Raw genomic sequence first — 18,559 nt, forward strand, 5'->3', positions numbered from 1 at the left:
TTAGAAATAGATCTCAGTTTTTTGAACTGTGAGATCTGATTTAAAAATTCATGAGAATAACTTTCCTGTGAGAAGGCTCAGGGAATTATGAGTATGACAGATAAAATCAAAATAAAAATAAGAAACTCAAAAAATCTGGAATTCATTCATTATGTTGGTTTTATAGTTTATTATCACTGATTCAGATAAATCTTGGACATTTTTCTTCAGTTCACAAACTGAAAAGAGGAAGTGTTAAACTACCTGTGTAAAATTGTTTTGGAACCACGTAATTGTAATTAGATAGGTCAGGATATATGAAAATACAATCATATGCAGTAAATTTAGAGTGGGACCTGCTGGAACTGCAAGGGGCGGTACTCCTCACTTCAGACAGACAGAAGCCTCCGCCAGGGCCCAGGCACAGGCGGACTCCCTGGACTCCAATCCTCGAACAGCCGCCCACTTCAGAAACCTGCCGGATACTTCCCTGAAGGGCTGTCCCTCTTCCACAGCCACCACTGCAGGAGGCCGCCCCTCAGGGAGGAGGAGGTGCAGGCCAGAGGCCGTGTCCCTCTCGGAGGCCGTACCTCTCCTCTCTCTTCTTCTCTCCGTCAGTGCGTTTGGCTACCCAGAGAGGCTTTTCTCTCTCCTGTTCCTTCCCGCTTTCTTAGGGAAGGAAAGCATCTTGCTCCCTGGCCCTCTCCCTTTGGCTAACTTGTGAGCTGGTATACTATCAGGAGATAAGGTCGGCTCAGAGGGATGAGTCAGACTCTGAGCTGGTCTGGAATTTGAGCTTTTCTGACTTGGTGTCAGAGAGACACTGAACCTGGTTTGAGATTGGTAAACTCACCTGTCTGAGGTCAGCACGGCTGCTCAGGCAGTAGCGCTGTATCCGTGAGTCCTGAAAGCTTTACTTTCCCAGGGTAATTTGCATTCCACAGGTAAGGGAGTCCAACCAGCAGAGCGAACCAGGTTAGGGAAGAACATGGTCCATTCATTTGGAAAATAACTCAGAGCAACCACTTCATGCTGAGCACCATAGGACTCCTAAGTGTGACTCAGACAGACCCTAGTTCTCAAGGACCATGTCTAAGCTGTGAGCAGCCAGCGTTAGAGAAACCAAGGAGAGAGTAAGGGAACCCAGTTTCTTCCCATCACCCTTGCCCACCTGCAGCTGACCCTGACCCCAGTGTCTAGCTGGTGCAGAGGGCCTTTGGGGCCTTGCTAAGTCCGTCCTGCAGATCGCCTGGCATTCAGCTCATGCCCACAGTCCCAAGAGAGCTGGCCAGTACAAGTTCTCCAAGGAACAGGGAAGGCTACGGTGTCCCCACTCCCTAATGCAAATGCCACCTGCTGCCCATAGAACTCAAGCCTCAGGGGCTCAGAGCAGATGCAGAGTGTCCGGGCATGCTGGAGTCCGCTGAGCAGCTGCTGGTGGAGGACCTGTACAACCGTGTCAGGGAGAAGATGGATGACACCAGCCTCTACAACACCCACTGTGTGCTGGACCTGCAGCGGGCCCTGGTCCAGGACCACCAGGAGGCCCCTCGGAATGACGTGGATGAGGTCTGGCCCCATGTCTTCATAGCTGAGAAGTGAGTGTGACCATGGTGGTGGTGGTGACCTTTGTCTCCCCTCTGTTAGTGCCTGGGAGAGGTGACATTCCTTCAGCTTCTGCCCACAGCCCTCGCAGCTCCAGCCCCCAAGGCTGGCTGACCATTTGCCCTGCCCTGGCCTGGCCTGGGGAGAGACTCCCCAAACCCTCAAACAGATGCCCAGGCTCCCTGATCTAGCCTTGCCTCGTGGATGCCTCCTCTGGGCCTCCTTTCCTGACACAGACTCCTGACATCATGTCCACCATCCCTGGACATCCATAACAGCCATTGGACAGAACGGCAGGAGCTGTCCACAGTGCTTGTCTGCACGCGTGCTCACCAACACACGAAAGTGTGTGCCACACAGTGGGCGGGAAACCGGGTTACAAAAGAATACTGAATGCTCACAGATAGGTAGAGGGTGTGTGTGTGTGTGTGTGTGTGTGTGTGTGTGTGTGTGTGTTCGCACGTGCGCTTTTCCATCAACAAGTTAGCAGTAGGAGTCTCTGGGAAGTGGTTTTACAAGTGGCTTTAGTTTCCTGTCTAGGTTTGTTATGAATTTTACAAGTTCCCAAGACATTTATTGTCTTTGTGATCTGAAAAAATGTTATTTTTTAATAGTTTATGAATGGTTTCCAGAACAAAAACAAAGACAACTTCCACATTCCACATATTATCCCTCCAAGCCTTACCAGTACATAATTGGTACCAGCAGGTTAATATAAGAAACTAATTTTGGCTGATCCACTGCCTGCTGAATGGATGTACTCCCAATGTAATTACCCAGGTGTCCACAAGCACAGAGGGACCCGGGCCCAGGTGGGCAGTAGGAGATAGCTGGGGACATGAGGTCTGAAACTCCTTCCTGTTGTGACGGGTGCCTGGGGACTGTTCCCTTGGGCAGGGACCAAATCCTGTGTTTTCACCACCAGAAGCACTTGACCTGTGGCCCCAGGCATCTCCAGCCGCCCCAGCTCACTGTCCTGTTCCTTCCTAGGCAGGCCTGTGCTCAGGGCTCTCAAATTGAGCCCTTCAAACTCAGTTGCAGCAAAAAGAGCTCAGAAACACCGGTTCTTGTTCCATCTTTTTCTTCTTTCATGGTCTTGGGCAGTTATTCATTTTTAGAATCTTTGAATGCAGTTAAAATTGTTGCCTTTGAGTTTATTGTAAGGGGAAAACGAGATGATGCATATGAGGGGATTTGGGCAATACAGTGTGTGTCATCCGTGCACAACACACCTAATGTCTTGTCTGCCAGCTTTGTGCTTGGGTGAGTGTGCATTCCCAAGGTATGGGATTTGCAACTAGAGAACCCTGGACCACCCTAAAGAGTCCTTGCACCCCAATCTCATTCCCCCCACCCTGCCCATCTAGCTCCGTCTCTTCTCTCTCTCATGCAGCAGCCAAGTCAGGCCCCTTTAAACACAGGTGTCCACAGTGCGCCCCAGTGCCTAATGCCAATGTCTCGGCTTGGCACAAGATCATGAGCCACCACACAGCTTTGTAGGTTCAAACAGCAATTCTTTATTCCCGATCTCACACCAGCCTCCACACACGCTCAGGGGAAATTCTCTTTTTCTCCCCCACAATGCACGTCCTAAATACTTTTTCTCCACGAGAACTCAGCGGGAACTCAGGCAGCAGGCACGCCCTACTCCCAGCAGCAATAATCTTTAACTAAAACTTCCCTAAAACTCCTTTTTTCTTAAACCAGGAACACCCTAAGGAGCGGGATACTTCCTCAAACCTGATCAGCTCTAAACCCGGATCCGCCTTGGTCCTTGAGCAAGATCACCTTACATGCAATGTCAACAGCGAAATCCATTTAACATAGGGTACGCTGGCAAGGAAATTTTGAAGCGTCATTCCTACTTGACAATATCCCTCAGCACCCCAGACCTCCTGGGGAGAGGAGGAGGCACCCTGCTAGGTCTTCAGGCCCAGAGGCAGGCTCCCATCATGGTGGTCAACCTGCCCGGCTCTCCCTGCAGGAGTGCGGCTGTGAACAAGGGACGACTGAAGAGGCTGGGCATCATCCACATCCTGAATGCTGCCCACGGCACCGGTGTCTAAACTGGCCCTGAATTCTACACTGGGCTGGAGATCCAGTACCTGGGCGTGGAGGTGGACGACTTCCCCGAGGTGGACATCACCCAGCACTTCTGGAAGGCTGCGGAGTTCCTCGATGAGGCCCTGCTGACCTACAGAGGTGAGGGGCTCTGCTGCTCGGGCTGTGGACTCTCCCTGGGTAGAAACAAAGGGGGTGTCACGGTTATCTGAGGGGATCTGACAACACGGTTGTTCTCTAGGAAATGGAGAAAGAACAGGATGATCACTGACCCCACAAGCAATCCTGGGGGCCTCTCGTGTGTGGGTGCTTGGTGGCACCCAGGCAACAGATGGACACACTTAAGCTGGCCAAGGAGAGATGACAGGGAGGGCGGGAGGTGTGGGGTGGTGACAAGCACAAGGCAGGGACTGTCCTGTGATGGCTCCCAGGGCTGACTGGCTCCTTGGAGAGGCCATCTGGGAGGTCCTTCTGAGTCCCTGGTCCCCAGGGGAAGTGATCTGAGAGTAGCCACAGTAGAGCCTGGAGGACAGGCTGGAGCCAGGACAGTCGCCACAGAACGGCAGCCAGAGGACAGGGTCTCAGTCCAGGATTCGTTCGGCTTTTTCCACCTGGACTGGGCTGTTTCCCTGTCCCGGGGAGCTCCAGTTTTCTTCAACACAGAACAAAGATCAAAACATCTGATTCTAAAGTTGTCATGAGGGGCTGGGCTGGGCCTCAGAGGGAGAGCACTCGCCTAGCATGTTCGAGGCCCTAAAATAAAGACGCTGTGTCCAGATAAAAAATAAGTACTAAAAAAAAAATTTAAAAAAATAAAGTTGCCATGAGGGATAAAAATCTTTAATGCATATCAGGGTTTATTTAGCACAACACCCAGCTCTTGGTGAATGCCTGAACGTCATGCCATTATTGTAATAAACCATGTGGCATTCCTGGGAAGGGCATTTCCTGTCATCACCAACATCAGAGATAGGTCACATCTAATGGGACATGCACACACGTCACGTGTGTGTCATAAATACACACACGCACACACACGTAATGCTTAAAATTCTCCTACTTTAAAAAACATGAGCCTTTGGACAGATTGGGGTTGCTGGCATCTGTCCAGGGTCTGTGGGAGGGGACCTGTTCCTTCCACTAGACCTGAGAGCAAGGCCAACCTCCCTGTGGAGAGGGAGCCAAGAGTGTCAGACACAGGGTGGGTGGAAGGTCCCCACAGCATCCAGAGCAAAAGAGGCTTCAACTCATTTTGGGGGCCACCGAGGCACCACGAGAGCCTGTGGGGAGGCGGAGGGAGGATGTTGCATTGGGTGCAGGAGCTGCGGCTCCAGGAGGAAGCTCCTTGCTGTGTCTATGAGGGGCCAGCCCACATTGAACACCCACGTTGGTGTCAGCAGGCGTGCACCCAGTCTGCTGGTGAGGTGACCTCTCCTGCCAGGTTTCTGTTCTTACGACTAAAAGGCTCAGGTGTCACTCCAGTTGCACTGGGCTGACTGGGCTGTGCAAGAGACAAGAGACCCAAATACCTTTTTCTTTGGGGTCGCGGTGACAGCTCCTCTGAACTTAAGGGTCCACAGGAAGAGAGAGAGCGAGAGCATGCGCTGACCCCTTTTATTGAGGAGAAGCTACTCAAATGAGGCAAGGGGTCAGGTTTCAGGGGGCTGAAATGATGTCCACTATTCATGATGTCCACTATCATCAGGTTGACTGACACCTGGGTAGGCCACACACCAAGGGCACAGTAAGAGAAGGGGACACACACAAGGCACTTCCATGGAATATTCTATCCTAAACAGGGCAAGGGGTTATATTACAAAGGAACAGGTGAGCATAGCTCCACCCATAGGGCTGTAGGAAGTCACACCCGTTCATGACACATTTCTGTGACTGAGCGCCTCAGCACTCAGCAGGGAGTGTGACTCAGTCACGTGCAAAGTTGGCCTCCCACAGTCTCCTGTCCCTCAAGCCTTGCTCTTGAGTGGGAGCAGAGGGCCATACCCTGACTCTGGCTGCTGCCTGTAGGGTAGGTCTCATATGCATACGCCCCTACCCTAGAGCCTTCTTCCTGTGGCTTCCTCTGCTCTTAGATGCTTGGACATTAGCTGCTAACAAGGAGGAGGGTGGAAAGGGACACCCCCGACCCCTCAGGACAGTGCTGTTATCCACATCTAACTGTCCTGGAAGCTGAGACCCACTGGCAGTCTGGTGACTTTGCCAGATGTAACAATCAAGATGCCCTTGGTTGCTGGTAACAGAAAACCACCCCAAAGCCTTCACAGCAGCAGAGGCCTTCAATAGGAGGCCACAGGAGGATCCAGAGACCACAGGAGTGTGGCACGGAGTGGCTAGGAGCAAGGACAGGCAGGGCACTTTTGGTCCCACCCTTCCTCGCTTCCCTGGGTGGCAAACAAAGGCTTGGCATTAGCCGATCACCTGACTCTGCCCATCGCCATGGGCTTCTACCCACCAGCAGTCCCTCAGGCCACCCTGGCTCCTCAGACAGACCCCAGGGTACAGTAGGCCCAGAGACACACAGAACCTGCAGCCTCGTCTGAGTGGGATCTGATGCCCTTATAGGAGGACTGGGTGGTCACGTGCAGGAATGCGTTGGCAAGTCCTTGGTCCTGCCAGATGGCCCAGGGAGGGACCGTGGAGCCCTGGGCTGGAGTAGGAGGGGCAGTGGCCTGAACCCCTGAACTCTGCTGTCCTGTGTCCCTCAGTGGGTACCAGATATTGGCAACAGACCCTGCAGCATCGCTGAGCCTCAGGGCCCATCTCATCTCTGACCCCTTGTGTGACAAAGGCATGGCCTTGGCTGGCAGGGAGACAGAATAAGGAGACTCGCCTCCCATCTCATCTAATCAGGGCTCTCAGCCGACGCTAAAGGTCCCCCAAGACTGTGGGCAGACAGACGGTGATGGCCAGGAAGTAGGTCTCCAGGAGTCTGGTCTGCACTATAAGCCAGCACTAGAGCGGTGGTGTAGACCCCAAGGCCATCCCGTTCAGGGCAGAGGGGAAGCACAAGGGAGGGGCAGATGACTGACGTGCTGAATGGCAGGGTCACGACTGGACTAGCCCCGCAGACTTACGAGCAGGTCACAGCTGCCGCAGTACTGGAAGGAATCTGTGAGATGCCATGAGATAAGGAAGACAGACTTGGAATTTTTTTTTGTTTTATAGATTTCAGTTGATATAGAAGACGACTTGAGCATATTGTGTGACATGCCCACCCACACAGACCACAGGCCCCGGCACGTGGTGCTGTGGTTCAGGTTGGTCTGAGTGTTGCCCAGCACTTCCCATATTGGAATTTAATCATCCCATTGTGAGGTGTTAAGAGGGTGGGAACTTAATCAGAGTATGGTGTTCAGAGACCTTTGTGAAGGATGAGGTTTGGATGTAGGCATTAGGGTGGAGCCTCATGATTGAATCCTGGAAACGTTTGAAGAAGGGGGTAAGATGAAGGCAGACATATATGCATGCTCCCTGCCTCTTATTCTGTAAGGCTCTGCACTGCCTTGGGACTCTGCCAGCAGGAAGGCAATCACCAGATGAGGCTCCTGGATGTCGCACTTACAGAACCATAAGCCCAAATAAACTATTTTTCTTTGTAAAGTAGCCTGCCTCAGGTATTTCATTATAGTAATGGACAGCTGACTGGTACAGAATGCATGAACGAAGGCTATGTTCTTAGCGTCAGAGTGGTGAGAGTTCCACCTACTGTATGCCATTCAGTCAAACATGACATGTTTGGCTCCATCCTAGACCCAAACTCCTCAGTGACCAACTGATAAGTTTAACTCTTAACCTGGAGGAGAGTGTCTAGAATAGCATGGAAATATGAAAAAGAAAGTTTGAATATTGATTGAAAGACACATAATAGCCAGGAAAAAAAATCCTTAGTGAAGAATATGATAGTGATCCTCTCGAGGAATTTTGCACATAGGTCGTGATCATATGGACGTATTCATTCTTGAATGCAGAATGTCAGAATAGGAGCGCTGACTGCTGTTGCATTGTTATGCTTTGCCCTAGATAGGAAAGAACTGCCAAGACTCGAGTGATCCCACATGAAGGGGGCCATGTCCACCTGATTCTGTGAGCCAGTGAGCTCCAAATCGCAGGAAGTATCCTGCAGAGGCTGGTGGTGGCCAGCCAGCATGAGGACACTGTACAGGGCAATCCCAAGCTCTGACTGACTGGAGGTGCTCTTCCACCCTGGGATCTGCTGTGATTCGGGGACTCAGGCGATGATGAACACCAGCTCCAAGCACTGGGTCCAGCACCCCGAACAGCACTTCAGAGAAGCAGGACCGGGCAGCCGCCATGGTGGCATCACGTCTCTGTGTGTTCTATTTGCAGGGAAAGTCCTGGTCAGCAACGATATGGGCATCAGCCAGTAGGCAGTGCTGGTGGCGCCTACCTGATGATCTTCCACAACATGGCCATCCTGGAGGCTGTGATGACCGTGAGCAGGAAGCGGGCCATCTATCCCAACGACGGCTTCCTGAAGCAGCTGCGGGAGCTCAACGAGCAGCTGATGGAGGAGAGAGAGGAGGACTGCAGCCCAGAGGGAGCCAGCGAGAGCCAGGAGGCCCGGGGCACCCTTGGGGCGCGAGCGCAGCTGACTGTGGAGGAGGACGAGGCCACCAGCCACCTCAGTGGCTGCTCCCTGGGGAAGGCCAGCTAGGCCTCCGAGCCCCTCATCCTCATTGACGAGGAGGAGGAGGAGAAGCTGTACGAGGAGTGGAAGAAGGGCCAGGGCCTCTTGGCGGGCAGCGAGGCCGGGGGTGGACAGTGTCCAGGGCCGGCCTCTTCGCGCCAGGCCAGCCAGGAGCAGGAGCAGGAGCTCGAGGACCAGGGCGTGGAGAGGATCATCCAGGAGTGGCAGAGCCGGAAAGAGAGGTACCACACCCAGGGCCACCGGTGGTGGGCCCTGGAGGAGGAGGACAAGGAGGTCGAAGAGGAGGAGGGCAAGTTCGCGCGGAGGCTCAGGAGGACGCGGAGCCAGAGCAGCGTCTCCGAGAGCGAGAGCATGCTCAGCCGGGAGGCGTGCTCCTGCGGCAGCTGGAGCTCGGTGGCCCCAGCCCAGGCACCTGGCGCCGCTCGGACTTGATGTCCACCGAGTGCACGTGGGACCTGTGGAACGAGAGGCTGCAGGACATCGAGAGGGAGGCCGTGCGGGAGTTCCGCTCCAGGAGCAGGAGGGAGGAGGAGGACGCGCGCTCAGAGGCCGGGAGCACGGTGCCCGAGGATGACCAGCAGAGCGTGTGCTCCGAGGCCAGCTCCTTTTACAACTTCTGCAGCAGGAACAAGGACAAGCTTACTGCCCTGGAGAGGTGGACGATCAAGAGAATCCAGTTTGGATTTCACAAGAAAGACCTAGGGGCAGGAGAGGACAGTGGTGAGGCGCAGGGCCCGGAGGATACCCCCGGGTAGAGGAACCCCCCCGGATGTCAACCTGATGGCCTACCAGACCTGGAAGCTGAAGCACCAGAAGAAGGTGGGCAGCGAGAACAAGGAGGAGGTGATGGAGCTGGGCAAGGCGGAGGATGCCGTCCTGGCCAAAAAAAGACAGCGGAGGCTGGAGCTGCTGGAGAGGAGTCGGTGGACGCTGGAGGAGAGCCAGTCCATGGCCAGCTGGGAGGTGGATGGCTCCGTGGCTAGCGGGAGCATCCCCTGTCCGCCTTCTGCTCTGCAGCCTGCTCTGTCAGTGCTAATGGGGACACAGGTCAGTACTGAGTGCCCAGAGCCACCACTCCCACCTGTCCCAGGCCGCCAGCAGCATTGGGGGATGCTCAGCCACCAACCCCAGCACTCCCCTGCCCAGCCTGCCAGTGAGGCCTGGAGACACCATTTCCATTGCCAGCATCCATACTGGATTGCCAGCGTGGTCAGTGAGACCCTGGCTCAGAAGCAGGGTGAAATGCTGCTGCTGTCTCGCTCACCGACGGTGGCAAGCATGAGGGTAGGGCCAGACACCAGCTGCCTGGGGGATGGCCAAGTCTCCATGCTCAGTGGACAGAGCAGCTCCCTTCTGGGTGACTGCCTGCTGTGTCAGAGCCAGGCAAGGCCCAGCTCCAACTCTCAGTCCGTGCTGTCCTCCAGTACTTCACTGATCTCCAGGGCCAAAGGGGCTGGGAGCAGGGTGAGGGAGACCAGCAAGCCCATCTACAGCCTCTTTGCTGACAATGTGGACCTAAAGGAGCTCTGCCACAAGGAGAGGGAGATGCAGATGGAGCTGAGGGAGAAGATGTCCAAGTACAAAATGGAGAAGCTGGCCTCCGACAACAAATGCAGCTCCCTGTTCAAGAAGAAGAAGGTCAAGGAAGAGGATGATGGTGCCAGTGATAGGGATGGGGACACAGACAGTGCCATCAGGAGCTTCCGACTCTCTTCCCGCAGTAACTCCCAAAAGCCTGAAACAGACACCTCCTCCTCCCTGGTGGTCTCTGACCACTGTAGGAGAGGCAGCAGAGGAGATGGACAGCAGCATCAATAAGTGGCTCAGTGGCCTCAGGACCGAGGAAGACTCTCCTCCCCAGAGTGACTGGTCTGGCAGCTCCAGGGATAGGTACATCAGATCTTCCCTGCACCGGGAAACCGAGTCCAAATCCTGCAGTTACAAGTTCTCCAAATCCCGGTCAGAGGAGCAGGACACCTCCTCCTACCACGACGCGGACGGCAGCTCTGTGAGGAGTACTTCCTGTTTCTCCTCGTCCTCCACCAGGGAGGGCAGAGAGACCCACAAGTTCTCCAGGTCCACATTCAGTGAGACCTCCAGCTCCAGAGAGGAGATCCCGGAGCCCTACTCCTTCTGCCGGACCCCTGAGCCCTCCGAAGGGGAAGAGTCCCCAGAGCCATGGCGCCGGGACTGGGTTAGGCCCAGGGACTGGGAGGACATAGAAGAGTCATCCAAGTCGGACTTCTCTGAGTTTGGAGCCAAGAGGAAATTCACCCAGAGCTTCATGAGGTCTGAAGAGGAAGGCGAGAAAGAGAGGACAGAAACAGAGAGGAGGGAAGGTTTGCCTCTGGGCAGAGGAGCCAGTATCGGAGAAGCACAGACAGAGAGGAAGAGGAGGAGATGGACGATGAAGCCATCATCGCTGCTTGGAGACACTGGCAAGAGGAGACCAGGACTAAGCTGCAGAGGAGGAGGGAGGACTGAACAGGGCCTGGGCCACCTGCCACTCAGCGGAGCACAGGGCTCAGGCACACCCTGCCACCACCCCTCAGGGGCTGAGGATGCAGAGAGGATCTCTCCAACAGGCAGAGTGGCAGTGCCCAAGTGGAACGACACCGGGGTGCAGGGTGGGAGGAGAGGAGCCATGCTGGGCCAGCTCGGGCCGTTTTCTGTCATCCAGGGCCCTCTGTGCTTTGGTGCTTATGTGATTGATAGTGTGTGTCCTGGACTGGAGAGGAGAGCGTGAAAGGAATTGCAGTTTGTTGGAGACTCCAGTGTACATCCAGAAGGCCATAAGGCAGGACTTGCTTCTGTTCAAGTGGTTTCATAACAAGTCCCAGGAAATCTGTCAGCAATGCCCAGCTCTGTTTAATATCTTGGATCTCCATTAAATTGGTTTGTTGTGAAATCTTCCTTCTGCACTCTGGTCACTTTAGCTCTTTAGATGTTAGGGGAAACTCACTTCAGAAGTCATGGTGGGTTTTTATGGGCCAGCCTCACCTTGCTTCACAAAATCTGTGCCTCCAGGCAATGCCACCACCGTCTCATTGTTATATAATAAAGGAAGATGTGGTGCAGGATGGAGGGCAGCTGAGAGGCCATTTCAGGACCCACCCCCACCTCGCCCGGGAGCAACAGAAGGAACTAAAGAAAGAGTGAGGTTAGTGTGTGAGCGGCAAGGTCTGGGGTACAGAGAGGGTCCCTTGGAATGACAGGAACACAAAACCAGCCGGAGGGAGACCAGAAAAGCCCAACAGTACCAGGTGGAGGTGAGTTTTTATAAAACCTCGCGGCCATCCTTGCTTTCATTTCTTGAAGGCTGATTGGATAATGAGAGTGTACTTGGTCCTTCCTTACCCTGTGGGTGGGCTGAGCTGGCGAGAAGTCTTTACCCTTGTCACCAAGACATTTCTGCCTCCAAGACACAGGTTGGCTTGCTGGAGCAAGCAGAGGACTTTGAACACCTTACAACCTCCACTGGTGGGCTGCTCTCCAGAGCTGCTGTGGGGCCGCAGACCCTGGCCAGATTTGAACAGGCCTGTGCCATGCAGGGGTCTGAGATGTCTTGAGTAACCATGAATCCCAGCCCAGGGACGCAGCTGGCCATGACTTGATTATCGAGAGGGCAAGAGTAAGGAGGAATACACCAGTGGGTAAACAGTAACTGGTGATCCTGGGATCCCTTTCTCTAACCTGAGCTGCCCGGGACATGGAGATGAGGCAGCCTTTATGCATGGATTGGCTCAGCATCACATGCCTCATGGCTTCAAAGATGAAAATGCTAAGGCGAAGGGTGCCAGCATGATGCCTGATCCCTGAATGACACACAGCTGCTGTCGGAGCGGCTGAGTTCATTTTCTGCCTCCCCCTCCCTGTCCCTGCAGCTCAGTTGCTGCGGCCCCATCTCCCCTCATGATGGACAGGAGCTTGGCAGGGCGGGCCAGGGGGCTCAGTCTTTATCCCATTCCCCCCATTCCCCCCTTTCCTTCTCCCTGTTCACCGTGGCTTCAGTGGGCTCCCCTGGGCTTGTGTACTCCCACTGTGTACAAAGGTGCCCTTCTGGAACCATCTGCACCAAGAGGCTGCTCCCACGGGCCCTGGGCCTCCAGGAGCTCCGGGCTTCCTCTCCTTCGTGCTGTGGGGAGGCTTCTGACCCAGGCATGAGCAGCTGGGCACCCACAGAAGGAGCATCTTCTGAAGGGAGGACTGAGGATCTCACTGGATGGGCCCTGTGCCGTCTCCACGGAGCCAGTTAACCCAGGTGTCTGCCCAGGCCTCATTTTTAACATCACTCACACAACAAACAGATGAGTCCCCGTCATGTCAAGGTAGAGCAGAATTCTCACAACTCACTCCTGGTCCATTCCAACTTCCTTCTCTGAATGTGGACCAAGCAGTTGAGGTGTGTGGAGCTGAAGAGTCGCCAGCCTTCCTCCATCCGGGATGTGCACTGCCCACTTGGGTAGAGATTTCAGGCTATAAGGGCACCTGTAGACCATCTTGGCTTACTAGCAGAGGAAGCCAGAGAGGTCCTTTGCTGGCCTTGCTGGGGACCCTGCCGCCCAGGGTATCTGTCTGAGAATTCAAGACTCTGGATTCGGCTTATTCCTGGAGTCGAGTTTATTTTTGGAAACCACAACAATAACAATTGTATCTGATTTATGATGAACTTGAGGAAATATCTGGGATTGAACTGTTAGACTCCCAAGTGTGACTTCTGTATCATACCTAACCGAGGGTGACAGTGGCAGTCCCGCGTGCTGTCTGCCTGTTGGTAAAAGCCCCACAGGAAGAAGCGGGCACATCCACAGTGGTGACTGAGGAGAGCTCCAGGGTGGACGTTTGCAGAGCACCAGAGGAAAGGGGTCAGAGGGAGAGAGTGGCCCCACCCTCGTGCTGAGGGACAAAGTGAGGAAGTTGTTTCCAGAGCCCCACAAGAGCCATGACCAAGGGAGAGGGGCCCCTGACCACCTGGAGGTCAGGGAAATAAATGTCCCAACCCCTGTCCCCCCATTGTGGTCTCATGTAGTAGCACCCACCACCAAACCTGACTAAAGGCAGTAAGTGGAGGAGTCTGAGGGACAAAATGTGGGTCTGGAGAGGCCGCGCCACTGAACTGAGAGGAAAGAACATCACGCAGCCCTTTCCAAGGACGTGTCTTGGATGAGGGAGACGCTCTGCACTGAACACAAAACCCACCCGCCCTAAGATCAGCACTTGGCACCGAGTTTCAGCTACATGGAATCAACTTTTGGAGACGCTGAGTTTGTTTTACAAGAAAACAAATAAGGAGAACAAATCTGAAGTTTGGCCTCTGCCCTCTCCTAAGGTACTAGAGCTCACTAGGAGAAAACTCCCCACTTCCTGGCTGTGAAAGGGTTTGGGAGACCCGAAGGCATCTTGTGCACCCAGGGCTGGGCTCCACCTCTTGGCCAGGAGGGGCAGCTCCCTCAGGAACCCCAGAGACACAGAGGGCTGGGGACGGAGTCACAGAACTCCAGCCTTTCCTACCCTGGCGACTGCCTGCCTCCCACCCGCAAATCCCTGCGTCAGTCAGCCTGTGACAGTGTTGATAACAGGGTGGGGAGAACCTGCTTTTAGTGTTTGGAATGTCACCAGAATAGAGAGTGAGGGTTTCTCTGGGCTCCCTGAGGCGGACCCCTGGAGAGTCATTAACCAATGACAACTGAAGAACAAATTCGTGCTACCATCTGTCTTAAAGCATGTGTAGAGCTGCCTTGTGAGAAGCACCCTGAGTGCCACACCTGTCCCTTAGGGTTGTCTGCTCTGCTGCTACCAAGAGAACACCATATGAAGCCATGGAGAGTGGACAGTCTCAAGTCCGGGAAAGGCTCAAGTCCCTCACAAGAAGTAGCTAGGTGCCGTGGTGGTGGTGCAGGCCTGTGTCCCAGCTACTTTGGAGCCACAGCAGGAGGATGGCAAGTTCCAAGCCAGTCCCAGCAACCTAGTGAGACCCTGTCTCAAAATACAAATTCAAAAGGGCTGGAGGTAGTTCAGCCCTAGAGCGGCTCCCAGAATCAGCAACAGCAACAACAAAAGAGTTGTCAAGCGAATCAGAAGAGCCTGGCCAGGTCTCCCACCTCCTCACTCCTACCTGCACCTGGGCCAGCCGGATGGCTCCTCCACGCATCCACTCCCTTTATTCTGCCACCACCCCCCAAAACCAGGCCTCTTCCCCACCCCTGGCGTTTGCAGTGGACTTATAAACTAGTTCCACCTCACCACCCCTTCCTTATCTCAGGACCCAATTAATCTCCCCACAGCTCACAATTCTGTTTCTGTTTACTACTGTTTGTATGGACTCTGAGGGCTCCCGACCCGGGAGTCTTAAGTTCCTGTGCATGGCCGTCATCCGTCCCCCTCTGGCTGCATGTGGGCCCCATCTGGAGCACTTTCAGCTGTCCCTCTGTGTGGCACTGCCCTGTTTACCTGCTTGGGTGCTGCCCTCCAAGTCCTTCTAGCAGCAGCCCACACTTAAATCCCTCCCAGCCACTGGGCCACACAGTCTCCTCCTCCTCCAACGTCACACAGCACTCTGTGCCTGACTCTGGGCTCACCCCAGTCTGCTTTTCTTCATAGGCATCTGGTACTTCAACTTTCCTAACTTTCACCATGTCTGTGGTGCTACAATTAAGTAAGATTATTTTAATGTGCCGAGGCCGTCCATAGCATGCAGGAGAATTTAGTGGTTCCACGTTGCTACATATAATTCTATAACAATGATCAGTTATAATTATTATTGTAGACATGGTGTGGTAAGTAGTTAAGAATACAGCTTTGTGATCTAATTGAAAAACTGCCAACACTTATACAAAGTGTTTACCGAGTTCCAGGCACTACACTGAGAGCTTTAGCATGGATTATCCACTTTGTGTCTACTGTTATCAACTTGATCTCTCCCCAATCCTACCCTTGGTTATTATTAATTTTTGAAGCACATGATGTACAAACACCGTGCCAGCCACTGGAAATTCAGCAGAAATCAAGGCAGGTCAAAAATGGCCTCAGCGAGCTGGCTGTCCTGTTACAGGAAACAGTGGACAAACAGGCCTTTCGAGATCTAGAACACTGTTCACGTCTGTGGGCCTTTGCATCTTGTCTGCCCCCACTAGCAGGGAAGCTCCCAGGGAAAGGGTTATTCTGGGCTGCATCTCCCACAACTTGATACCAAGTCTTCTCTGGATGAAGACAGAAAATGCTCTGAAGGAAGTGACGGGGACAGGCATGGGGTGGCGTGGCTTTAGGCAGGTGACATGAAACCTGGACCGGTCAGGCCAGGGCTCAGGGGAAAGATTGCTCCCCTTGGGCAACCCCTGGGGACCATGGGGCTCTGGAAGGAGGGATGATGAACTACCTGGGCCACAGGGCTACTCCACGCCCAGCCTGAGGGAGTCCCCTGGAGTCTGACTTCAGGCCACGCACCTCAAAGGGCAGGCAGCCTCTGAGGGTGCTTGGGAGGGTGCCTGTGCATCTAACCGAAAACATGGGTAAGGGTCCGCTGGCTGATTCAGCAAGGATCCTGGGGCCCGAAGGAGGCAGCTTGTCTCTGCTGAGGCTCAGAGTGCCTGTCCATCCGTCCTTCCTTCCTTCTCTCTCTGACTTGCTCGTTCTCTTTCTTCCCTATGGGTGAGCAAGACGGTTAAGTGTAATGGGAAGAGAATGTCACAGGATTCACAGTTGGAGGGGACTCCAGGAGGGACTCAAGTCCAGGGTGGAGTGGTTCAGCCACCTGCTCGGGAGAATAGCTGCTTCTGCTCACTGTGCTGGCCATGGAGCCAGCACTCCTGGAAGCCTCACTGTCCGGGCCCGGGGATGCTGCGAGCTCTCCAGCACAGCCTGTCTTGACCCATGTCCTGCTCTCCAAGGCAGAGCAGAGACAGGGAGGAGGAGGAGACAGGGGAAGGAGCGTGGCTCCAGAGGCCATTGGTAACAACTGTCCTGCCCTGCTCTGGGTCTTTCACCCAGAGCACTGCCAAGGGCCTCTGGAGGAACCAAGCCTTCCTCACAGGAACCCAGAGGGACTAAAAGCCCATTCACAGGCAGAAGGCCAGATAGCAGGCAGGACTCTCTGCCTTTTGTGGGACATTGAGACCAGGTAGATCATTTCAAAGACAATGCCAGTAATGTCCTGTACCCAGCCCCAGGGGCCCCAGAGAAGGGGCACAGCAAGAGAGACCCTCCTGGCACTTCCTTTGGGGATGCCATCTGAAAAGCCCAGTGACGACCACGTGGTAAGATTCACTCAGCTCCACTGCCCAGCATGGCAAGGCTGTGACACGGGTTACTATCCCACCTTACAGATGGAAGACTCCGATTGAGAGGGGTGCTGTGCACTGTGTCCCCCAGATTCATATATTGAGAGCAAATCCCCAGTGCAGTAGTCAGTAGCACCCAGAGGCAGGTCCTCCACAGGAGAGCAGGCCCTGAGGACCTGTCCTTGTGGATGGGATCATTACCCGTGGAATGGTGCTTGCTCCCCATCCAGCCTCGCCCTGCTGCATCCTCCGTGAAAGGGAGAGTCCTCCCCAGACGCAGAATCTGCTGGCTCCTGGGTCACAGCCCCGGGAGCTGTGATCAGCACAGGCTACTGTTTATAAATTACCCAGTCTACATGGTTTTGTTACAGCAGCACGAAGGGACTGGCAAGGGCTGAAGTCATGTCCCCAGGATCACACAGGAGGGGGACGGCAAGAATCTGAGCCTAGATGTATCTGACTTTAAAACCACTTTTCTACCACACCATTTTGCCCAGGGAGAGGTTAACACTGTGATTGTAGAGAAATCTGGATGTGGAGGCAGGGCTGGGGCCGGTTGGCCACTCAGGAGACTCGGTTCCCGAACAAAGCACGACTGGCCTTCCTCCCAGCAGCATGCAGCCAACTCACTAATAAACAGCGCAGCACGGGAAGATGACAAGCCCGCAGCCCCAGGGACTGCTCCAAACAGGAGCTGTACTTAGAGACGGGATGTTCAAAGAGGTTAAGATTTCCATCTGCACATCTGCACTCTCTTCCCCGCTCCCGGGAGAGAAGCTCTCATCGCGGGGAGTCACCATATTTGCGCTTCTTTCAGACAGCTCTCTCTCTTTTAAAGCTGCCAGCACAGGTGCAAGGTAGCTCTCCATCCATTACAAAGGCTGCCGTGGGCAGCAGGGAGTAGGAGGGGCTTCGGCAGGGCTGACACAGGACACAGATGTTCTCTCTGTGTGTGTGTGTGTGTGTGTGTGTGTGTGTGTGTGTGCGCGCGCACATGTGTATGTGCATGTGTGCGTGTGTGTATAGACAAAGAGAATTTCTATACATAGCTATTTAAGAGGATGAATAAACCTGAGTATTTTGCAAACTATGTATAAACATAATTTTCAAATGTAATCTCTTTTCAGATTAAAATTGCATATTTTCTAAGCTTTTATATTGAAATTTTAAAAAGATTATGGAGATAATTAAATATTATTACTTGTGTGTCTGAGAAGCATATCTTGCTCAATAATAGGTTTTTTTGTGAGTTGCTGTCCTAGCTGTTTGTTGAAGATACAGTAATTGAAGAGTGTCCACTAGCCTAAGCACCAGGGGCCAGGACAATACTGTTACTTCCCTTTACTCCTCTTTTACCTTTCAAAGAACATTAACTAAACACAAAATCACCAAATCCCCATTTTACTAAACTTTTTGTAAGTCATACAGAAAATACATTCAGAAAAACATGTCAATTTTTTTCCAAAATATGTCATTTTGTAAGCATTGTAAATGTTGCACACAGTTCTTTGCTTTTATCATCTAGACTTATTCCTCAACACATTTCAGAAATATTTTTTTGGAAGGACCTAAAAGTCTCAGTGGCATTGTTCAGCTGCCTGCCCTGATGATTTCTTTTATTATTCTCATGAATCTCCCCTTTTAATTTCCACCTTAGCTATTCATATTCTTATTCTGAATATTGTTTAGACAGTTTGAAATAACTTAAATGATTTTTCCTTCAGTTTTTCCCCTTTCCTTTAAATTATGTATGCATTGCATACCTGTATCACAACACTCAAGGGTTTTTTTTTTTGTTTTTTAGAAAGAGTCTCACTGTATTGCCCACACTGGCCTTAAACTCTTAGGCTCCTGCCTTAGCCTTCCCAGTAGGTGGTACACATAACTATGCCCAGCTCACAACAGTGTTCTTAAGGGCATGTCAGTTAAAAAAAAAAAAGAACAATAAAAA

The 18,559-nt window shown here is 53.1% G+C and overlaps 1 protein-coding gene and 1 pseudogene across 1 annotated transcript in view; both read left to right on the top strand.

The window, feature by feature from the left end:
* Positions 1 to 18,559, top strand: part of LOC144374684 (uncharacterized) — a 233,936-nt gene that overhangs the window by 205,338 nt on the left and 10,039 nt on the right. The window lies entirely within an intron of this gene.
* Positions 88 to 10,937, top strand: LOC144374689 (serine/threonine/tyrosine-interacting-like protein 2; annotated as a pseudogene).

Source organism: Ictidomys tridecemlineatus, unplaced genomic scaffold (assembly GCF_052094955.1).
Source record: "Ictidomys tridecemlineatus isolate mIctTri1 unplaced genomic scaffold, mIctTri1.hap1 Scaffold_82, whole genome shotgun sequence".
In the NCBI taxonomy this organism is placed as follows: domain Eukaryota; kingdom Metazoa; phylum Chordata; class Mammalia; order Rodentia; family Sciuridae; genus Ictidomys; species Ictidomys tridecemlineatus.